Source organism: Leucopleurus acutus, assembly GCF_964270905.1.
Source record: "Leucopleurus acutus genome assembly, chromosome: 14".
NCBI classification, from domain to species: Eukaryota; Metazoa; Chordata; class Mammalia; order Artiodactyla; family Delphinidae; genus Leucopleurus; species Leucopleurus acutus.
Window position 1 is genome coordinate 48,301,419 of NC_139156.1, and position 10,589 is coordinate 48,312,007.

Here is a 10,589-nt window from a genome sequence, read left to right on the forward strand (position 1 = left end):
CATGCTTTTATACTATATGTGGTATATATCCCAAATAATATTGTTTTGCATACTGTTAAATTTGCTATAGATGTATAAAAATTGTATCATCCTATATGTATATTTTTATAATTTGCTTATTTTTCACTCAACGTTGTGATTACCATCATAGATATATATAGTTCCTTTTAATTCGTTTTCATTGTTATATAGTATTCCATTTTATGATTATTTTATAGCTGTATTTATCCATTCTTATGTTGATGGACATTTTAGGTTGTTCCTAGGTTTTGGTATTATGAGCAATGCTGCAATAAATAAACTTGAATAGATGCTTTTGTTATTGTTGTCTGGGTAAATAATTCTGAAGGATAGATTTCTAGAAGTGGGATTCTGGGTCTGATAGTACTTTTGGTAGATATTTTGGTAACCCCCTCTGGGATTGTACCATTTTGTACTTCCAAGTGTACAACACTGATATAAGGACAATTTAAAAATACTGCTGAAGGATACAGAATAAACTTTAACACATGGAAAAACATACCACATTATGTATAGAAAACTTCAAGATCATGTACATCAACTGTTCCTAAATTAATTATAAACTTAATGATATTCTTTATCACATTACAGTTCCCTTCTATTCTTCATTTGCTAATAAGAGTTTTCATCATAAATGGGGTTGAATTACATCACGTACTTTTTCTCCATCTATTGATATAATCACAGTGGCTTCCTCCTTCAATGTGTTAACGTATAAATTAATGAGTAATAATCCGTATTAAGAGCTCTCTTTGTTTTTAAGATTTTTTTTTGATGTAGACCATTTTTAAAGTCTTTATTGAATTTGTTACAATATTGCTTCTGTTTTATGTTTTGGTTTTTTTGGCTGCAAGGCATGTGGGATCTTAGCTCCCCAACCAGAGATCGAACCCGCATTCCCTGCATTGGAAGGCAAAATCTTACCCACTGGACCGCCAGGGAAGTCCCTGAGAGCTCTCTCAAAGAGTAAGCTATCTGTGGTAGTTTTAAAATATGTCCACAAATTCTTTCATTTTCCTCTTTTCAAGAGGTGGAACCTAATTACTTTGAGAGTGGGCCAGACTGAGAGATTCCCTCCTAACAAAGAGAATAAAGTGAAAGTGACAAAGTATGACTTCTGAGACTAGGTCTTGAAAGGTAATGCAGCTTTCTCCTTGCTCTCTTTCTTGGATATCTATTCTGGGGAAACCCAGCTGCCATGGTGTTAGTATATTCAAGGAATCTGTGGAGAGGCTCATACGGTGAGGAACAGAGGCCTCCTGCCAACTGCCATGAGAATGTGTCATCTTGGAAGTGGATTCTCCTCCAGTCAAGCTTTTAAATGAATGTAGCCCCTGTTGACAAAACTACAATCTCACAAAATATCCTGAATCAAAACCACCCAGTAAATTGCTCCTGAATTTCTGTAAGTTAATTTAAGCTTTCATTATTTCAAGTCCTTACGTTTTGGAATGAATTGTTATGCAGCAACAATAACTAACACATTAACATCCTTGGATTTCTGGGATAAATTCTGTTTTGTCATCGTTAAATAAATATTTTGTCTGGTCTCTGTGCCTGGTTCCTGGGTAACAGAAGTGTCTTTGTTATTCACAAGCCTCATGGACCACACCTGAGTTTATGCTAATGAATGACTCAGGATGGGGGATGGTCACCAAAATGACCAGTGATGTGATTAGAAGAGGGTTTGGGGGCTTCCCTGGTGGCGCAGTGGTTGAGAGACCGCCTGCCGATGCAGGGGACAAGGGTTCGTGCCCCGGTCCGGGAGGATCCCACATGCCGCGGAGCGGCTGGGCCCATGAGCCATGGCCGCTGAGCCTGCGCGTCCGGAGCCTGTGCTCCGCAGTGGGAGAGGCCACAACAGTGAGAGGCCCTGGTACGGCAAAAAAAAAAAAAAAAAAAAAAAAAAGAGGGTTTGGGGCTTGGAGCCAGCCCAGCCTCCAGGGAGTATGGATAGGGAGGGCAGAAGATTGAGTTCAGTCACGTGGCCAATTATTCAATCATGCCTACATAATGAAACTCCAATAAGAACTGAACACAATGTCTCAGACAAGCTTCCTAGGACAACACACCCTAATTCCAGGGGAAGAGGGCATGGAAGCTCCACATTTGGAAGCCTCCCTGGCCTCACCCTGTGTGTCTTTCATTTAGCTGGTCCCAATCTGTATCCTTTATATTGATAAAACTATCATAAGTATACCACTTGGGACTTCCCTAGTGGTACAGTGGTTAAGAATCCATCTGCCAATGCAGGAGACATGGGTTCAAGCCCTGGTCCAGGGAGATCCCACATGCCTCGGAGCAACTAAGCCCGTGCGCCACAACTACTGAGCCTGCGCTCTAGAGCCCACGAGCCACAACTACTGAGCCCGCGTGCCACAACTACTGAGCCCGCGTGACACAACTACTGAAGCCCATGCACCTAGAGCCCGTGCTCTGCAACAAGAGAAGCCACGGCAACATGAAGCCCGCACACTGCAAAAGAAAGTAGCTCCTGCTCACCACAACTAGAGAAGGCCTGCACGCAGCTTTCTCTAGAAAGACCCAACGCAGCCAAATATAAATAAATAAAATAAATTTATTTTAAAAAATAAGTCTACCACTTTCTTAAATTCTGTGAGTCATATAAATGAATTGTCAAATGTGGGGGGCGGTCATGGGAATCCTCCTGGATTTGTAGCCAGTTAGTCAAAAGTGTGAGTAGCCTGGGGACCTCCAAACTTGTGACTGGCATCTCAAGTGAGGGCAGTCTTGTTGGGGACTGTGCCCTTAAAACTGTGGAGTCTGACACTAACAGTGGGTAGGCAGTGTCAGAACTGTATTGCAGTACTGTAGACATGATCTCGTTTAGATACACCACTGGATTTGTTTTGCTAACAATTTTGTTAGGTTTTACATCTATGTTCATAAGAAAGACTGACCTATAATTTTTTTCTCACATTATCCATGTCTGGTTTCGGTATCAAGGTTATACTACTCACACAGAATAAGCTGAGGAACTTTCCTTATTTTGCTATTCTCTCAAACAGTCTTTGTATATCTGGACATATCTACCCCTTGAATAGTTTCATAGAACTCACCTTTAAAATCATCTGAGCCAAGGGCTTATCTGTGAGTATATGGGAGGAGGCAGATCTTTCACTAAAAATTAAAATTCTCTAATAATTACAGAAATATCTAGGTTTTTTATTTCACCTTAATCAATTTTATTGTCACGTTTTAAAAATTGTTGTTTTATTTAAATTGTAAAATGTAGGAGTTCCCTGGTGGCACAGTGGTTAAGAATCCTCCTGCCAATGCAGGGGACACGGGTTCAAGCCCTGGTCTGGGGAGATCCCACATGCCACGGAGCAACTAAGCCCATGTGCCACAACTACTGAGCCTGTGCTCTAGAGCCTGCTAGCCACAACTACTGAGCCCGCATGCTGCAACTACTGAAGCCCATGTACCTAGAGCCCGTGCTCTGCAAGAAGAGAAGCCACTGCAATGAGAAGCCCGTGCACCGCAACAAAGAGTAGCCCCCGCTCACCACAACTACAGAAAGGCTGCACTCAGCAACAAAGACCCAATGCAGCCATAAATAAATAAATTTTAAAAAAAGTACAGGCATAAACTTATTCAAGGTATCTTTTATTTTTAAAAAATCTCTGCTATATCTGAAGTTATGTCCTCCTTTCCATTCCCAATACTGCTTGTGCTTTCTGGGTTTTTCTTGATCAGTTATTCAAATCGTTTGTCTGTTTTATCAGCCTTTTCAAGAAACCAACTTTTGGCTATGTTAACTCTCTCCATCGTATCTTAAAAAAACAAAACAAAACAAAACAAACTTTTCCAATTAGCCCCAATTCTATCACTTATTAACTAGAAGTGTAGATAAGTTTTTCTCTGTGCCTCAGTTTTCCCATCTGTAAAGTGGGAATAATAAGAGTACCTACCTCACAGGGTTGTTGCAAAGATTAAATGAGATAATCCTTGTAAAGCACATGGAACAGTGCCTGGTAAATATAACAAGTGCTCTACAAGTGTTAGCTTTTATTTTTATCACCTATTTTACTTCACTTGAATTTATTCTGTTGTTCTTTTCCTAATTTAAATTAGGTGCTTATCTTATTAATATTTTTAATCTTTTAATATGAGTATGTAAGGCTTCAACATGTCACACAAGCTTATTAAGTCCTAATTTTCTTTATTGTTTAGTTCTAGGTGTTTTCTGACTTGCATTATCATTTTATTTTTGACCTGTGGGATTTACGGAGGTAGGTTTTTAAATTTCCAAATGTGTGCCTGAATAAACTGTTTGTTACTCAGTTTTAACTTAAGTGTATGTTTACAAAAAGTATGGCTGATATGATCATTTGAACTGTATAAGAACTTGCTATACAGCCTAGTACATGATCACTTTTAATAAAATGCTAACTTCTAAACCAAACCTAACTTCTAAAACTAAATGACCTTGTCATGCTCTCTGCTTAAAAAAATCTATAAATATTCTCATTTCATAGGATGGAATTACCAAGACATAAGAAGAATTGTTATGATCCGGCCTCCGCCAGGCTTTCTAACACCATCTTCCCATTCACTCCTCATACCTTTACAATGATCCAACTACACTGAAATCACCGAAGCCTCTATATTTACAGGCATCCCTTTTAGACTCCCATCCTTTGCACATCCTTTTTGTTCTTCCCTTTGTTTCTCACCAAGTTAACTACAGTTCACTCTTCAGACTTGATCTATGCATCATCTGTGTAAGCAATCCCTGACCCCTACATATCAGGTTGAGTGAGCTGGCCCATCTCTGTACTTGTAGTGTACCCAGAACATGAACCATAGCTGTGCCTTAGCTCTTGACTAACACTCATTCATAAAGTATTTATTAATTACTTGGTATGTGCATCACACTTATACAACAGTCAATGAAACAGACGTGATCCCTCCTCTCATAACGCTTATTTAGTCAGGTTGATTCTTTTGACTTATCTTGCAGCACTTGTAGCCTCTATTTTCTAGCATGTTACTAAGCAAAACAATAAATGTTCAATAGGTGAATGAAATGAATAAAAATAATATTAATATCTTAAGGGAAACATAACTGGGGAGTTAAATCAACTATAAAATCATATAATAAACTCTAATAGTTCTTTGTAAGTATACTAACATCCACAAATGCATCTCCAAACCTTACAGTTACAGCCAGCTACTACTAACCCAACAATCCAAGTACTAGCTCAATAACGTTGCTCCCCAAATCACCACCCCTCTGGTGATTTCTAGATGTTAAAGAAATTTATATCCAAGTCATGAAACGGGGAACCTTAGTATATGCAAAAGCCCTTTTCCCCCAAATATTTCTGCCTTATTTCATATTTTGAATGATCTTTGCTCTAAGTTTATTAGCTTTTTCTTATAATACTGTTTTTTTATACTATGAAGTAAGAATTCTAACATGTTATACATACTTGACATGTACTAACTCATTTAGTCCTCACACTAACTATATAAGGCAAGTATTCTCATTATGCATAATTTTATAAAAATAAATCCCCCAAATCAATAACCTGTAATGTAAAGGTCGGTGAGGTGCAAATGGGGTGGAGGGGACTGTGGTAAGGAGGGCAGTGGGGTGAGGGTAGTGAAGAGGGCTTTAGGCTTCGGTGCATACTGTCAAAATTGATTGCAAGAACTTATTCATGCCTCATTTATGTAGTCTTTTTAAAATTAAAAAAAATTGTTCTGCAAAGAGACAATTAAGCCTCCTCTAGCCCTTAACCCACAAAAAAATGGACGCGAGGGAGGAAAGGAAGAAAGGACGAACAGGTAGGAAGTAGGTGAGCTGAGAAGTTATACTAGAATTTCTATCTGAGACTCCCAGAAAGAAACTATTGAAAATATAAGATAGTAGAACAGGAGAGAAGTATTAGGATGGAGGATAAAGACAGGAATTGAAATGTCACTATAGATTATGAAAAGACGCTACTGGAAATCTTGTGGCACGCTCTTCCTACAGTACCATATGCAGTTGCAATAACACAAACCACCACCGGAATCTAAAAGCATCCAAACTGGAGAATGATCAAATAAGTAAGCAAGGAGAATACCCACCAAACTTAAATTAAGAAAAGAATAAAGATATCTGAGTTATGAGGAGGTAGTCTGAATTGAAGAGAATGGGAATAGACTTTCTCTGTCTCCCTTTGAGGAGTAGCACAATAACCAAAGAGCCTGAGAGGCCTGTAGGATGTTTCTGAGACCATAAGTTCTAGGTTTCTCTACAGAAGACAGTAGGTGTGGGAATACATTTTCAATGGAGTCCAAGGAGAGACCAATAGGAAAGATGAAGCTCATCTTCAAGCCTGGCACTATAACTGCGTTCTGCAATGCTGGACCCTCAAAAGGCTGCTCCAGCTAACAGATCTCAGCAGACGTAGAAGCAACTCTCATCTGCCACACTGCTAACAGATCTTGCAGTCGGGAGGGCCTGAGGACTGCTCCCAGAGCTTCAAGAAATGGGCAACAATTTGTCGGCCCCCTTGTTATCAGTCCACAGGACAGAAACAACTCTGACTTTCGTGCCTATTGGTTTGCCACTGAATAATAGATCCTATAGCCAGAACTAAATGAGTGCTTAGGGAACCCAGAGCCCCGGAATGGGCATAAAAAATACAATTCATTTAAAGGGAATTCAGCAAACGGAGGGAAGGCTAAGCTGAAAATCAGAACAGCGGCTTCTAGTTAAACGGAACTATTAGCAAAGATTGAGTGACAGTGAATATCCAAGACAATGTTAGTTGTACCAGTGGAGAAGAAACTCATGGATGTCAAAATAAAGGATCTGCCAAACTGGATACTGACGCAAGACTTCACCCCCAAAGGCACCATCAGAGCGTTTCAAAGAGGTTACTACCAGTATGACAACAAGTATGTCAATATAAACAAAGGGAGCACCCTTGGGGTTTCTATGGTGCTGGAAGCTGACGTGCTTTTCAACTATTGCATTTCTTACAAGGAACTCAAACATGAACAGCTACGCAAGAACCACTGATGAGGGTCCCACGTGAAGGGTGCTCTCTGCAGTCCTTACCATGACCATCTTTGCCCTGAACCTCTCTTTGAAGAACTTGATCTTTGCTGAATCCTATTACACCCTGAGAATTAATGCCCAATGAAAGATGACTGGTACATTTTTTAAATTTTTTAAATTAAAAAAAAGAAGACACTGGGTGACTCAGAAGGCTGCCAGTTTTGATTAGGATCTAGAGGAGAAGAGGCTCTCAGCAGATCAAGCTCTGATGCAAGCTGCCCTGATGCTCAGATGCAAAGGTATTAGAGACATCTGTGGTAAACGGACGCCATGTCAATTCTCTGGCAAGTTCCAGTAGGAGAGTTGCAGCACAGCCCTCCAGATTTTCTGAAGCAAGCACATAACTTCTACAACACTGCATGAAAAGTGTAGCTCCTGGCATGATACTGGGCCCTAGCAGAGTTCCCAACCATGAAACATTAAGGTTTAGTGACCAGAGCTACCCATCATGATCCACCAAGTCACTAGGTTAGGCACAGCAGCAATCCACTGTGTGATGTAATAGGACCTAGGCAGGTCCAGAAGGCACTACTAAACTACAAGAGGTGGCCCAGAGCTTCATGTCACCTACCTCTACCATATTGGTATCTTTACTTCTGCTCACACCAATGACTTTACGGTTGGTTACTGGTGGCCAATGACAAAAAAACAAACAAACAAACAAACAAAAACACCTGGGGCCTGGTTAACAGAAACAAATAAAAAATGGATTACTACTGCTCTACAGCCCTATTTGGATGGCTCTGAAAGACAATGATGAGGTAGAAATTCTCTCAGTGGGTACGGCGCAGGGAGAAGTGACCAGAGAAGGGAAAACATGGACTCCTTGGGAGTGGCAAATGGTATGGCTGACTGGTTAGGGGGATAGAAGGGGCAAAACTGGAAAATAAGAGGGACTTCCCTGGTGGCGCAGTGGTTGAGAGTCCGCCTGCCGATGCAGGGGATGTGGGTTCGTGCCCTGGTCCGGGAGGATCCCACATGCTGCGGAGCGGCTGGGCCCGTGAGCCATGGCCGCTGAACCTGCGCGTCCGGAGTCTGTGCTCCGCAACGGGAGAGGCCACAACAGTGAGAGGCCCACATACCACAAAAACAAAAAAAAACAAAAAACACTGGAAAATAAGAGAAAGAATTTGGAGAAGAGACATGTCGATGGTTCTGTGGGAGTTGGCACAAAGTGCCAATCTTCTATGCCTTATGTTAATGCCCACCACAAAGCACCAAGAGGGAAGGTGCATTGAACTGCATCCCAACTACAGATGGAGTGACTTGTCAGTGGACATCAGCCAGCTTCTGCTCTCGACCACCTCAATGCTTAAGCAATAGGGCTGTGAATGGAGGAGGCCTAGTGACAGAAAGGAAGGCTTTACAAAGGCCCAGCAGCATGGTTTCCTTCTCATGAAGGTGACCTAATTACTGCTGCTGTGGAATGCCAACTAACACATGCAGGTGCAGAACTGACACTGACTCCAGATGTGGGTTTGCCTTTCCTGCCCACAATATACCCCATGGACAGCACCACTATCCCACAGATTACAGGATCAATTATGGCCTCAGGACCAGCTGCAGTAGAGGGACTACAGCATGTTCCCCTAACCCTCCTGTTTTAGAGACTGCTTTTAGCAATTACAACCAGCCACCACTCTGAAGGGTCAGTGACAGAGTGGACTTAACAGAACACGAAGTAATCTGCATAATAAAAGGGGTGGCAGACACTTGCAGTGCTCAGATCTATGCACTGTCCAACAGCATCTGACATCAAGTGTGAGCCAAGGCACTGCTCTGTTTTGCTCCTCAGGGCTTCCTCCAAACCCAAAGACAACTGCTCAGCAGTATACAGGCACAAACTACACAAGTGCTAGAGTTAGACCTCCAGGAGCCATCCTCAATTAACAAAAGATGAAAGTCAGTGGATAAATGTCCCAAGTTCCTGTCCGTCCTTTGGTGGGACAATGCTGAGGTGCATTCAGAAGGTACCCAAGGAAATTGAATCCCAGTTGCTCACAGTGATAACTAGCACATGAACAAATTTTATGTAACTTTACTTTCTTCTCTCTCTCACTTTTCCCATTCTCTCATTTCTGCTTCTCTAGATCATCTCCCAAATAAACTACCCAAGCCATAAATCCCTTTCTCAGGCTCTACTTTCAAAGAAACCCAAACTAAGACGTGGTGCAGTTCGAACTCAAACTGAAGAAACTTTGCTCCACTGCCTGTGCTTTGAAGAAGAGTGTGTTGCCTCTAAGTAGAAGAATGTAGTGCAGTACACTATGGGAAACTAAACATAAGTTAGAAGCAACGAGTAAGAATGTACACAGCAACATGAAGAGATATAACTTTCTGGTGCTAAAGAAAATAGTGGGGAAAAAAAAGGGCAGAATATCTGTAACAAAGCCTAATTAAGTCAATTAAACACATACACACCAACAACACTATGTTTTATAAAGATACATTCACTCAAAGATATAGAGCAAACAAATTAGAATGGTTTCCTATGGCAGAAGGAAAGGAAAATGGGCGTGGAAGTCAAGAATAAAGAAGACAAAATAAAATATATCAACTCAAGGCCCTTATAAAGAACAAAGATAGTAATTTTACTGCCATAAATTGAAGGTATGGTTAACTCTAATTTCTGAACCAGAATTCAAAACAGAGAGAAAATAAAGGTGAACATAATTGTCACTATGTTAAATATTACTTGTCACAATAAATATATAACTGGAAAAGTTTACAGATTCATCTGTGTGCCACCTAAAATCATTCTGAATACTACCAGTGATACACACTCAACACTCTGGGAAACACTGTTGTGACTATTCTGAGATAAGAATGATAGAGGAGGGCTTCCCTGGTGGCGCGGTGGTTGGGAGTCCGCCTGCCGATGCAGGGGACACGGGTTCGTGCCCCGGTCCGGGAAGATCCCACGTGCCGCGGAGAGGCTGGGCCCGTGAGCCATGGCCACTGAGCCTGTGCGTCCGGAGCCTGTGCTCCGCAGCGGGAGAGGCCACAGCAGTGAGAGGCCCGGCCCGCGTACCGCAAAAAAAAAAAAAAAAAAAAAGAATGATAGAGGAGATCTTAAAATATATATACATATATATTTATACACACACATACATACACAATATATATAGTATAAATATTAATTAATTTGAGGGCTTAACCAAATTTATGTTAGAGAGGAAATAACTTGAAAATATAGTTTAATCATAAAGCCTTTTCTTAATGTGATGTTTCCTTCCTCAATAATGTGATGTTTTCCAATTTTACACAATGCGTAATTACAAAACAAATAGTGACTACTTTATTTTCAACATACAGTGTTGAAATATTTCTGAATATGGCAAAGCCCTAAATCAATCATCAATTAAGAGTTGAAAAGAACTTTAATAAAAGCATTAGAAGTAGTTAGGTTTATAAGGTAATATTACCTCACTATAAGGTATTTCTCTAAGGACGTTATCATACTAATGTTTATTTGTTAAAGTGGAAC

At 40.7% G+C, this 10,589-nt stretch overlaps 1 protein-coding gene across 1 annotated transcript in view; it reads right to left on the minus strand.

Moving 5' to 3' along the window:
- BMPR1A (bone morphogenetic protein receptor type 1A) overlaps positions 1-10,584 on the minus strand; it is a 57,394-nt gene extending 46,810 nt beyond the window's left edge. Inside the window, exon 1 of the mRNA XM_082854225.1 lies at positions 10,528-10,584. The gene's annotated coding sequence lies outside the window, so the exon portion shown is untranslated. The remainder of the gene's footprint in view (positions 1-10,527) is intronic.
- Positions 10,585-10,589: the final 5 nt, after the last annotated feature.